This window comes from Equus przewalskii, chromosome 3 (assembly GCF_037783145.1).
Source record: "Equus przewalskii isolate Varuska chromosome 3, EquPr2, whole genome shotgun sequence".
Taxonomy (NCBI): Eukaryota; Metazoa; Chordata; class Mammalia; order Perissodactyla; family Equidae; genus Equus; species Equus przewalskii.
The window spans coordinates 35,891,420-35,905,213 of record NC_091833.1 but is presented as its reverse complement, the minus strand read 5'-3'; positions in this window follow the sequence as shown (position 1 = coordinate 35,905,213).

Below are 13,794 nucleotides of genomic sequence, written 5' to 3'. Positions count from 1 at the left end.
GGTTCAGGTACCAGACATGGGAAGAAGGGAAACAGTGATGGGCCCCGGGGGTAGGGCGGGGGTCCCCTCACCTCAGAGTTTAGGAGGATCCAATGAAGGAGGGACAGGCAGTGAGGGCACAGGAGAGGGCTGAGTCAGGGTCTTGCTCTAGGGGAGGGCGGACGAAGGGCTGGGCCTCCTTCTCTGGGCATCCCAGACCGGGCCTGGCCTGGAGGCCAGCCCCCCACTTCCACATTCGGTGGGGTGCCACTCGGGGGGCACAAAGACTGGAGACCAGAACTTCCCTGCTGGGCGGGCCCCAGGCTTGACATCACCCAGGACGGCTCTCCTGGCCAGACCCTCCTTTAGGGACGGGCAGGGGGCCTGGATCTGTCGTGGGCACTGACTTGCAGGAGAAGGACAGGTGTCGGCAAGAGAGATTGCTACTTTCAATATTATTATTGATAAATAAATGGCAACCAATAGGATCTATTGGAGACTATGAGGAAGCCATTTGGTGTAAAACTAATTCAGCCTGACCTTGTTTTTCCAAAAGGGCCTGACATGGCCGTTGAACATGCATTGCATATCTGCCTTAAGCGTTTACTATGTCCCAAAGACAAGAATGATGCCCTTTGAGAAAGATGTCTGTCAGCATTTCCTTAAGCATAAGCATCTCTCCCCAGGCTAGGGATTGACTGCTGACCTGCTGTGACCACCCAGCTCGAGACCACAGACCTGCTGTGTCCGTCAATTGCTGTGTGAATCGCTGTGCTGGCTAGGCAATCTCATGACTGTTGTGAAAGGGACATTCCGATCATGCGTGATACGTGCTCTTTGATGTATATGACCACTCCTTCCACCTCCACTTCTTTGGAGCGCTCCATTCCTGTGCGGAAGGACTCCCCTCGGGCCACAGCGTCCTCAGATCTGGCTCATAGTAAACTCACCCCAATTTTGATTTATAGATTGGTTATGGATGACTTGTGTCCACATTACTTTTTACACTATTTGAAATTTTTAGCATGTGCATTAAAATGGAAAAATCAAACTAATTAAAACAGAAAAAGAGGCTCTGGAGTGCTCAGGCAGCCTCCCCAGCCTCCACACAGAGTCCCCACTGACTCGGGGCACCCTCGGGGCCCCAGCCCTGCCCTGAGCCCCCCTTTGTGGGGTTCTGCAGGCTTCAGGCACCCGCTCCTCAGCCCCACCTCGAGGCTGGCATCCTGATGGGAGAAGGGACAGGGTGTGGACGGGGAGCATGGGGAGGCCCTGCTGTGCCGTCTGTGGCCCCGAGGGAGATGTTTGTCTTTCTGAAAGTCCCCAGAGAGAAAACACCCCTAGTTAGGTCAATTGAGGGGAGCCATTTATTGGGGTGAGCCTGGTGGAGAGTACCCTCACAGTGGATGGCACCCACAGCCCCTCCGGGTGTCAGGTCCTCTCGGCGAGGTATCCAGAGGAAGCTCAGTGTCCAAACACTCACACCTCCAGGCAGCCGGCTTCTCCACTCCTTCTGGGGCTGAGGGGCCCTGGGCCCCTCAAACATTGTCACACGCGTGTTCTGGCTCCTAGAGCCAGTGCCTGGGCCCAGAGGGAGAAGGATGTAGGAAGGGACAGCCGCCAGGAGACGTCACCACCTGCCCCCTCGAGAAAGGCCACCTGGCTGAGAGGAGATGCCGGGGCCTGCACAGAGGGGTCAGGGCTGGCTCCCTGGAGAGCCTCAGAGGGCCCACGCTTGGGCTACCACTCTTCTGTCTGGAAGTTCTGAGTCTTATCTTCAGGGTGTTCTGACGGACCATGGGCCATGCGAGAAAAACATCCCACGTCGCCATGTCATCGCAGCTTCCTCCTCCCCAGGACTCAGCACTTTCCTGCAGGCAGGATTTCTCCCTGTGCTGTTTCCTGCCTCCTGGAGGCTCTGTCCTCACTGGGGTTTTATTTGCCGAATTCCCTGCTGCGTCCTCAGCTTCTAGAACAGGCAAGTCCACAGTGAGCACCCACGGAGAGTTAGGGAGGGCAGAGGAGCAGTGTTGATCTGCGCACGTCCCCTCTGAGCCGGTCCACAATACTGGCAGTGGGGTTCCTGCCTCCAGGCTGCTGGGGGACTGCGGCTGCCCAGGTGGGCTCTGGGCTCTGGGCTTTTCCCCGCGCCGCCTGAGGCCACGCCAGCAGCCCTACACACAGCTCCGGTTAGGGACCTCAAGGCGTCTCCAGTTTGGTGTCGGACTTGGTGCATTTGAGCGCACGAGGCATCTGTAGGGAAATTTAGAGAGCGCCACCGTGTCCTGTCCAGGGCTGCTGGGTCCGCTCTCCCACTGGGCCTCGTGGGTGACTCAGAGGCAGCCGGGTCCTGGACAGGGAGGGGCAGGAGGCCCTGTCCCAGGGGCCACCCCCAAGGGAGGGGCAGGTTTGAGGTCCAGCATTATCTCCGCCGCATCGCCAGCTGCTCCGTCAGCAGATCCCTGTTCTGATGGGAGCCCGCTGTCCTGGGCGCCACCCTCCGTTTACAGCCCTTGTCCCAGTGCAGTGACAGGGGCTCCTGGCCACAGCCTCAGAAGCCTGGCGTGGCCCCCCCACGGGGCAGTGCCGTCACTGGGCCAGGCAGGCAGCGTGCATGAGGGGCCTCCCGCTGGGGCCAGCCTGGTCCCCTGGACCGTAGAATAGGGACAATGGTGCCCACATGGAGACACTCAGATTTGAAGGAGGCGCCTGTGTGAAGATGCTGAGGGACTCTTAAGCACTGTGTGGGGGCTTCAGTGTCCTCTCTGTGGACCGGGCTGAGAACCCAGCTCTGCCTGAGGCTGATGGACACTCAGGGGCTGGGCTGGTGCCTCGGGGTCAGTCCTTCTCAGGCTGCCCGTTCTTCTCAGATCCACACCCCACGGGCATGAGCACAGGTGGCCGTGACAGCAGGTGTCCTTGTGCCTCCTCCTGTCCACTCCACTGCCCCCAGCTGCTGCTGCCTCCTGGTAGCCCATCAGGGCCCTGTGGGTGTGGCCTGGGAAGTCACTTCCCTGTGGGGGGAGCACCCGGCAGCTCTGGGCCCCGTAGGGCTGCCCAGCTGGGGCTATCCCCTTTTCCAGCTCTGGAAACTGAGGCACGGACTGAACATGCTCAGGCCACACTGCTTAGAGCTGGGATTCGAGCCCAGGTTGCAGGATTTCAGAGGGTTCCAGAAGGTTCCAGAGGTGTGCATCGACCACTAGACTGTTCTTATAGGGTTTGTTTTCATGCATGTGTGTGTGTGTGAGGAAGATCATTGCTGAGCTAACATCTGTGCCAACCCTTCTTTATTTTGTATGTGGGACACAGCCATAGCATGGTTAATGAGTAGTGTAGGTCTGCACCTGGGATCCAAACCTGCAAACCCTGGGCCACTGAAGCAGAGCCTGCAAATTTAACCACTACACCACCAGGCCGGCCCCAAGACTGTCTGTATGTTTTTGAACCTCTCAGGGCAGCAGGAGGAGAGAAGGCGGCCCCAGGCTTCTCCCACATGCCCTGTCCTCCGGGAGAGACCAAGAGCCCTTGGTTCCAGCATCGGGGGCCACTCGCCGTGCCTCCAAGAACTGCCCCTGCTGTCCCCGAGTCCCAGTGGGCACTGCAGTCAGATGCATGCCGACATCGCTACCTGGAGGAGGAGACCCTCCTCACCCCGCACCTCCAGCCTCAGTCCCGCTCAGTCCTCAGAGCCGCGCACGTGACCTAGGATTCCATCAGGATTGGTCAGTAAATGTGCCTGTCTACAGAGAAGAGCTGAAGCCCTGAGGGGGCATGTTTGGGGGACATTTGCATATTAGGGGGCACTGGATGCCCCCTCCTGCCCATGACACCAAACTACCACCTCCCTGGCGCTGGTCACAGGCAGGATATTCCAGCCACCTCCCCACCAGACAGCACCCCCCTGGGCAGCAGCACCGCCCCCTCTCCCGTCCCACCTCCTGCCCCCAACCCCTGGCCCCACCGACCCCCAGCCCACTTACCTTGGCCTCGGCAACTCAGGCTTGTTCTCAGCCAGGCACTCCTGGCCTGGGCGAGCTCAGAGCTGCGCTGGCCTCACCCCAGCCACCTGCCTCTCCTCCCAGGCCTGTCCCCAGGAAGGTGAAAATGCCCCATTTCCGCTGCAGAAACGTTGCGAACGTGGGAAGGAGGGGCGGGTTGGAAGGAGGGGGTGGGGTGGGAGAGAGAATGCAAGGGGCTCTTCCCCCCGGAATCTCTCCTCTCAGCACCCTGCCCTCCCCGTCAGCCTCCCAGAGCCCTTTCCAGGGTGGAACCTTCTTGTGCGATCTCCCAGCTTCCTGTGGGCATCCCGGAGGACAGGTGTGGGCATGCTTCATTCCACTCAGGGTGCTGGCGCTGTGGGCCACCTTGTCCAACTTTGCGGTGGCGGATCTTAGAGACTGCTCCATGTCGGCATATGGAAGCCTCCTTCATTCTTTTTATCATACATTTTAACTGTGAAAATACAACATATATGCCAAAACATATGTAAGACATTTATGTACACGCACACAGAAACTTGTACACCATAGCATTATCCACAATAGCCAGAAAGTGGAAACAACCCAAATGTCCATCAACTGATGAATAGATAAATAAAATGTGGTCCATCCATACAAAGGAACATTACTCAGCCATGAAAAGGAATGGAGTACTAATTCATGCTACAACAGGGAGGGACTTGGAAAACATCATGCTCAGTGAGAGAAGCCAGACACAAAAGGGCACATAATGTAAGATTCTATTTATGTGAAATGTCAGAACAGGCAAATCTAAGGAGACAGAAGGTGAGTCAGTGGTTGCAGGGACAGGGGGAGGGGGATGGGGTGTGGCTACTAATGCATGTGGGGTTTCTACTTAGGATGATGAAAATATTCTAAAAGTAAATAGTTGTGATGGTTGCACAACTCCGAATATACTAAAAACTACTGAATTGTAGACATTAAAGGGGTGAATTTTATGGTATATGAATTATATCTCAACAAAGCTATTATTAAAAACATGTACAGTCTAATTGATGAGGATTATTTTGGGCTGATTACTTTTGAAAGCTGCAGACAGGAAGGAAACTCTGAAGGGTGGAATTTGCTTGCCCTTTGATGAGAGACATTTGCATTTGTGAAGGAAGTCTCCATCTGTGGGGGTGTCTCCCTCTCTGCAGGAGGAGGAAGCGGGGGTGATCTTATCTCTAGAAACTCTTAATGGGGAAGGCAAGGACCTAAGTCTGCATAATAATCTTGCTCTTGTTTGCTGTACTTGTCTGGTAACTTCATATAACTGACCCACCCCCCCCCCACCACCAACAACAACAACATCCTCCTTTGTCTTTAGCTGAAGATGATATTTAAGGTGGTGGCTTCAGCCATTTACTTAATCCGATCTGATTCTTATCTAAAGTTATAGGACCACCCAATGACCAGAGCCCACCACCAACATCTTCCTTTGTCTTGTAAAGAGATAACTCACATACCTATGCCTTAAATTTAGCCCTACCCTCAACCCATGTTTGCAGCTCTTACTGCCCCTGGGTCCTGTCCCCATGCCTGCAGCCATTCACTGCCCCTGGGTCCTGTCCCCATGCCTGCAGCCATTCACTGCCCATGGGTCCTGTCCCCATGCTATTCTCTGAATAAAAGAGCACTACTGCCAGACCTTGAGAGTCCAAGAAATCTTTCTTTCAACTCCTCGGCTTGCCGAGCCCACACAGTAATGACTTATTTTGAGGGAGCTGCTACCCAAGTCAAGAAGCAGACACCAGCCCTGGGACCCCGGTCCTTCTGTTCATACCAATCTCTTCTTGCTTTCCCTCGGAACTCCACAAAGCTGTTTATTTTCCTTGCTGTGTAGTATTCCATGGTCTGCCATCCCCCGGGCTGCCCCAGCTCTGGTACACACAGCCACATCTCCCATGCCACACAAGCAATGCGACCTTGGCCCTCCCTCCCTTGAGGGGTGGGGTCCATGACCCTCTGCCTGGGTTTGTGACTTGCTCGTAGACAGTAGGATGTGGTGGGTGTGATGCTGAGTGGTTTCCGAGGCAGGGTCTGTGCTAGGGACTGAAGGTTGTCTCCCCCCACAACTCTGATGTTGACGCCCTGATCCCCAACGTGCTGTGTTAGGAGGTGGGGTCTTTGGGAGGTAATTAGGTCATGAGGATGGAGCCCTCGTGTTGGAATTAGTGCCCCTAAAGGAAGAGAAGGGACACAGCTGATCTCTCTTGGCTTCGTGGGCACCCAGAGAGAAGGCAGCTGTCTACACTCCAGGACGTGGACCTGCCCCAGACACCAAATCTGCCGGCACCCTGATCTCAGACTTCCCAGCCTCCGGAGTGTGAGAGAGACATATCTGCTGTTAAGCCCTGGGTCTGTGGTATTTGTTGCAGCAGCCTGAGCCGACAGTGGGCCAACAGCATCTGAGTTGTCCACAACATGCTTGCTGGGACGCTCAAGCCACCATGCTGAGAGCATCTGTGACAGCCCCATAGGGCCTGTGGAGCAGATGCTCGCCGTCCACTGAGCCTGGCCCCCTTCCTCACCCTCAGGTCTGTGAGCACAAAAAAAGCGGATATTTGAAGCTGCTCAGTTTGGGGTAGCTCCACACAGCGATATTAACTGCATGGGCTGTCTCTACCCCTGGCTCTAACGGAGGTCCCCTGGGCACGTGTGCACCTGTCTGAGGCCCGTGCTCCCAGCTTCAGGGGATGCGGCCGGGCTGCACCCCGGGCGGCTGCACCGACCGCCCCCTTTCGAGCAGGCGCAGACTATTCCACCATACGGAGGTGCGGGACACTCCCCACAGCCCCAGTGGATGGCGTTTGGCTATTTCTAATCGCCTGCTACCACAGGCACGCTCCCTGCCTGTCTCGAATGTGCCTGAAGGTAATATTACTGGGCCAGATCACGTGCATTTTACAGCAGGTCCAGAGACACCGCCCAACTGTCCTTCCATGACCTTGTGCCCCTGACTGGACATACCGGCCCCTCCTCCTCACACCATCACATATGAACTTGGGGTCGACAGCACACGGCGTTTGGGATCTCTCACAGTGCAGCCGTCACAACAGCAGCAGCAGGGACCAGCCCTGACGTCTGTCCACAGGTGAATGGATAGACAAGTGGTAGCGGGTCCTTCTGTGGAGTGTGACAAAGAATGAACCGGAACTGTTGACACGTGACAACGCGGATGGGAAGAAGCCAGACTGTGCTGGTGCACGTGTGTGGAGTCCTGGAACCGGGGGCTCGTGCTGTGTCAGCAGTGCCTCCAGGCGGGGCGAGGCGGAGGATGGGACACGGCCCCACGGAAGTCTCTGAGCACTGAGATCTGTTACATCAGCTCCTCAGTGCAGGAGCAGGTGATGTGGGAACAAGTGAGCATCCAGGGCGTTGACCCTCCAGAGAGCTGGACCCTCGTCTCCCGAGGTCGGCGAGTCAGGGGATGACTGTCCTCTGGGAAAATCTGAAGGATGGGGCCTGGGAGCTGCAGCCAGATCAGGGTACACTTTGCAAGTTTGGTGGACAAGGAAGGACAAGAATGTCCAATGCGTGCACCTTTCCTGGGTCTGTGGAGCCAGCCTGGGACCCTGGGAGGCCAAGGGGCCAGCTGTGGGAGCCCTCACCTTTGTGCAGGAAACAGCATGGTGTCCCCAGCCACAGGGACCATCACTAACGCCCTAGAAAAGGTCCCCCTGTAGCTGCACTTGGGCTCCAGGGCCGCCGTGCTGGTTCAGTCAGAGCCGAAGTCCTCCCATGGCCCATGGCCTCACACAACTGACCTCCCACCAGCCCTGAGCTCCCAGGGCCCCCAGACTTCCTTGCGGCCCCGCTCAGCCAGGCCAGGCCCACAGGATGTCCCTGGAGCTGGAGATCCTTAGCTTGATTACACTGCATTTTTCCCAAAAAGGTCACATTCATAGGTTCCAGGGGACATACCTTTTGGGGGCCACCATTCCACACACCGCAGGGGGGTTTAATCTGCGCCCCATCTTATACATAGGCTCACAGATGCTGAATGACCCACCTGAGGCCACCCAGCTGGTGAGTGAGTGAGATTCAGACCCAGGGAATACAGAGACCGGCTCCACCGGAACACCCTCGGTGACGCTGTGACACCAAGTGACCCCTCTCTCAGTGACATGTGCCCTGTTCCTGCTGCGGGTCCACCAAGGGTGGGCAGCTGTGCCCTGAAGTCACTCCGGGACAAGCAGAAGGAAAGAAGAGTCTCAGAGGGCCACAGTCGCTCCCCTGGAGGAGCCCAGGGCAGTGGCCAGACCCGGTCGCCCTGTGCCGGGAGGAAAAACCCAGGCACATCTGGAGAACAGGGTTAACGAGGGCCTCTCCACTCTCCTCCAGGCAAAGACTCTCGGAGTCGGTTCCTTCTCCGGGGGTGTGGCAGCCTCTGAGGAACAGAGGCAGGAACAGGACACACAGGGGGCGGGAATCAGGGGCCCCCGGGCGGAACGTGCTGACAGACACCTCACGTGGTCCTGCTCAAGGTCCACCGGAGTCCGGCCTTGGCAGGCTGAGCCGGGAACAAGAACACCCCTCGGGGTGCAGGGATGCTCAGAGTGGCACTGGTGTGTCCGCCTCAGGTGGGAACAAGGTGTCACACAGGAATTTCCACCCTGTAGTAGGGTGGCGGTGACCCGTGGTGAGAGGGGAGATAGAGAGCCAGTGGGAGTGGATGAGGTGGGTCTCAGCCCCTCCTCCACTCCTGCACCCGACCCCCCATGGATGCCTGGCTGCGGGAGCTCGGGCCAGCGGGGCGCAGGGCAGGCTCCTGTGGGAGGCATGAGATGCGGGGGCTGGAGGAGCTCAGAGTTGGGCCTCAAAGGCCCCCCTTGGCTGCAGCCCAGAGCAGGGGCAGATCAGCCAGGGAGGGGCTGCCACGAGGGTGTGCAGGGAGTGCAGGGCGGCAGGGGGCTGGGGATCTCTCTCCCCGGAGAGAACCTTGGCCGTGTGGGGTGGGGCTGCCCTGTTTCCTTTCCCTCCCAGCTTGCTTTGACCTTTTACCTCTGATGATTCCTCCTGAGCGTCTCTGTTCCCCCAGGACACCTGAGGGCCGAGGCATGGACATGCCTGCAGGTCTCTCTCTTCTGAAGGTGAGGATTGTGAGCAGGGTCCAAGCGGGGAGTGTGGCCGGCGACTGTCTGGGTTGAGGGGCCCTCGAGGGTATAAACGCCCACCCTCCACCCCCAGGGCCGCTGGCTGATCCAGAAGGAAGTGACTTGTGCACGTGCTGCCGCTGGTTAGTGACGGAGGCAGGACCAGGCCAGCTTCCCCACTGTCCTGCCAGCCGTGGGCCAAGCACAGTCGTCTGCCACTGCAGGAGGGTCAGCTGTGTGTCGGCTGCATTTCCTGCCTCCAAGCCCACTCAAAAGGAGAACAGCTGGCCTGAATCCTGAGTAACCAGGGGCAGATGGCAGTGTGGCAGCCTGCCAGCCATGCACATCTCAGACTCAGCCAGACGTTGGTTGAAGTGTGGAGAACAGACTTCCATCAGCAATAACTCGGGCAGAGGGCAGAGCCCAGCGTGAACCGAACTCCACTCGGTTGTGCAGACGAGACTTGCTGTAAGGGGAGAAGGAAGAGTGGAGAGGGGAGAGCTGGGGTCGATGGTGTCACAGAGGTCGAAAGTCACAAAAAGTGGGAAGGGTACCCCAAAACGCATTTGCCGTAATAGTTGCTGAAAAGCAGCCTGAAGGGAGGATGTGCTGAAGCCCTGAATGCTGCGCGAGCCTCCGCTTCCTGGGAGAAAGGACTCAAGTCAACGCTCTTGCGGCGTTGGGAGTCCCCTTTGTCCTCTGCACAGTTACTCACAGAAACACACCCCAAGGAATAGGAACTTTGGACATTTTATAATTTTGGTCTAGTTTCTTGAACAGCTCAGGAAAAACGAGTGACATTCCTCCTGTTTTGGATTTTCTCTGATCTTAGAGCTCAAACTAATCCCTGCTGGGTTGACAAGCAGTTGCATCAGCTTCGCCCCTGAGGACAGCGGCAGGACCTTCCGAGTGCCCAAACCAGAGGCGCCGAGGTTCACGCACACTTCCTCCACCCTCTGGCTTAAAGCTGTGGATGAGTCATGTTTTATGCTAAGCATGTGACTAAAGTATGTTATTAAAAGTTAAATTAAAAAAAAGAAGCAGGCAGGGAGGCCTGGTCCCTGGGAAGCCATCTGGGTTTGCTCATGGCCGCTCGTCCAAGTTGGGCTCTGGTGCTCCCTCGGAGGCTGGGAGACAGGCCCTGTCTTCGGGCGTGGCTGGAACAGGCGGGCAGTTCCCAGGCAGTCTCGAGCTGTCTCAGGTGGGCACTTTAAAGGGGTCCAGGGTCATCCTAGGGACGCAGCTCAAGCTGTCAGAATGGTGTTAGCACTTGTTCGAGTCTGCAGGCCAAGGGGAGGCCTGTGGAGATGAGGGCTCAGAGGAGCCTGGCTGGGGTCCGGTCAGGGAGAGGGGCTTTGTCTGCACGGGACGGCTTCGGGACAGGAGGCACGGTGCATCCCCCTGGTCAGTCTTCTCGAGTGGTGCCCAAGAGCAAGAGGGTCGGGAGAGGGAAGGTCCCGGGCCTTGGTGGCTTTCGGCCTTCTCCCCTGGTCCAGCAGGAAACCAGCGGGGTAGCTTACCCCAGGCTGCCCGCAAACTCGGGGCTTTCCTGCAGGGTCCTCGAGCAGGGCCCTGGGCTGGCAGAGTTGCACCTCAGCGGCAGCCCCAGGGGTGGTGGCTGGAGGAATGCAAGCGGAGGGGATGGCAGGATTGGTGCCGCCCTGAGCACCGGGCCTGGGACAGTGAATCCCTGCCTGAGTCTGAGGCCACCTTCCAGCTCTTCCGGTTGTGCACCCCCAGTCCAGCCAAGCGGGAAGCCTTTCAGGTCCCCAACACTCTGCCCACCCCCGCCTGGCTGACAACTCCTCATCCAAACTTAGCTGGGTGTCTCCACCTCCAGGAAGTCTTTCTTGCTTTCACCACTAGGGTGGGTTCAATGGTCTCCTATGACCCCACAGACCCCTGAAGCTCGCTCAAACTCCTTGGTGAGCGTCTGCTACTGTGGCCTGACGCCCACTCACTGCCAGCCCCGCAAAGGCGTGAGTGGTACTTGTCTCCCTCACAATTGCTATCTCCAGGCCAGGCACAGAGTATACGTCCAGAAATATTAGTGGGTGGATTGCCGACAGCTTTGGTTCCCGTACTTTACCGTGTGGGAGAATACCAGAGAGAAAACTGGTGCTGTTTTTTATCTACCAAATTCTTGGAGGAGGTTGTCAAAAGGATGAGACCGCCTCTTGGCTCGGGGCAATGCCAGGCTCCTACCCCTCCCCTCTCCTTAGAAGGTATGTTCTGCCCCCCGTTCCCACCGTGAGCTGTTCCAAGGACGTAGCCCGGAGAGAGTGAGGTGCTGTCGGGACCACCTGGATGGTACATGACTGAACCCCGGCAAGGCCTCCGTGTAAACTCAAGCTTTGGCAGGCAGGTGGGGAGATCTGCTCGTCTTGCGGCCACACAAGACCGGTCTCGTCTGCAGGTGTCCCTGCTTGTTCCCCCACCACCCCCACTGACCTGGAGCGGCCGCCTCTTTCTCCAGTCTCTCGCCACCCTCTGCGTACAGGGCCAGATCGTGAGCCAACACAAATGTCCGACAGTGAGGGAAGGGGACGGGAGGTGCATCCACTGCTGCCCCAGGACGGAGTCATGCAGCCACTGAAGATGCGTGTGTGCTGAGCACAGGAACCTGGCGCAACGCGCCGCTCTGCTTAAAAAGCTCAATACCCAAATACACGTGAGCAGTTACCATACGAAAGCTGGGCAACCACACCAGCGTGCTTTTCACGCATCATGTTGGGACAATGATGCAGCCATCTGAAAAAAGACCAGGTTGTACTCCCCACCTCACCCTCTACAAACACGGGGTGTGCCAGCGACAGAGCAGTGGCGACAAGACCTGAAAGTACTAGAAGAAAACAGATGCAGATTCTCCAACTGCCTTGCAAGGCGTAGAGAAAGACACCGGTGCATTTTCCTACGAAGGAAACGCCACACCGGCGGACGAAAGGTCAGCGGCAAACCAGGACATGCGTTTGCGATAACGTAGACGGCAGACAAAGTGCTGACACAGAAGCAGCTCTTAGAAACCGTTTTTAAAAAGGACGCAGTCCAACAGGAACAGGGCAAAGGACACGAACAAAAAGATGGCAGAAAAAACATCCCCGAACACCTGAATAAATGCTCAGCTGCACTCAGAATGAGAGAAAGCACACCAAACGGCACCAAGAGACCATTCTTCTACCGAGCCGATTGGAAAAAATCCAAAAGTTAGCTGGAATCAGAATCACCTCTGTCCTTTGGATGAGCTGTCCCGCTTTGGGAAATTTATCCTATAGCCGTCCGCACACCCGGGAGACGGGGTTGACACGCGGAGACCCACTGCAGCATTGTCTGTCATTTCACAGACCACCCCAAAGCTCGGGGTCTAACACAGCGATGATTCATTATTTCTCACGAGTCTGTGGACCGGCCGGGCCCAGCCGGGGTCCTTCTGCTCCCAGGGTGTCAGCAGGGTCATTCCCTGGGGCTTGGCCAGTGCTGGAATGTCCCAGACACCTTCACTCCCGTGTCCGAGCCTCAGCTGCTTGTCTGCGGCCTGGCTGGGCCTCTTTTCCAGCAGAGCAGTGCGGGCCTTCCAGAGGCCGGTGGTGGAAGCTGTCGGAACCCACCAAAACCAGCACAGACTCACGTCTGCCACATTCTGTTGGTCAAAGCAAGTCGCAGCCCAGGTTCAAGGGGAGGGAAAAGCAGGGTGCACACAGAGGGAGGGGAGCGGTTTTCGGTGGTCATCTTTGGAAATAACCTGTTATGCGTTAGTAGCAAAGGAGTGCGGACAACTGGTGTCTACCTGGAGGAGGACGGTTAAAAACACAAGTATTCTGTGCGGCTCTCTATATGCTGATGTGTGAAGTCTCCAGGGTGCTGCTCATGGCAAATGGCATCGTACAGAAGGGAGGAGAGAAGACACTGCCCCCACCCCGTCATCTGACCCCAAATCCAGCCCAATCCCAGCTCCCTGGTTTCAAGCCCAGAGTTGCCAGGTTGGGGCTGCCCTGGCCCAGCCTGAGGGGTGAGCCGAGCCTTCCAGGGCGGGGCAGCCAGGCAGAATGAGGAGGACTGAGTGGTGAGCGGGGGGCTCGGACTGGCGGGTGCCCACGGGGTCCGTCCTCCCCCGGGGGATAAGGGGCAGGCAGCAGGTGGGATCAATGGTGGGGGGCTGCTCTGGGACCCCAGACATGCCGCTGCCCAAGGGAGCACCATACATGCTCCCAGACTTCTGACTTTGACGATGGCAGGTTTGTTCTGGGGTCGTCAGGACTGAAAGGGTGTGCGCCCCTTTTCAGCAGGGTCTCATGACCCATCACTCCTCTGCTGGGCCGTGGAAACCAGTACTTTTTGTAAACACTCCTTAAATGCTTTTGATTGGCACAATTATAATGCCTGTGTTTGGGGGGTTCACCATGGAGCACGAACATTTAAAGCCCCACTTCTTGTCCTAGGAAGCAGAGGCCCTCTTGCCCTCTGAGGGCACTGTCCCACAAACCTGGTAATTCACACCTCACCACAGACAGAAATGGGAGTGGCCCTCCTCCTAGAACCACCACCCCTGCTGGCCTATCCTTTAAGAGACTTCCCCCACTGCCTCAGGACCTTGGCACATGCCGTCCCCTCTGCTGGCAGGCTCTCTCCCTGCTTGGTTGCCTGGTCCATGGGTTGCATCTACTTCTCCCCCAGCTCTCCCCAAACCTCACCCCTTGCTGAAAGCTGTCCCTGACCAA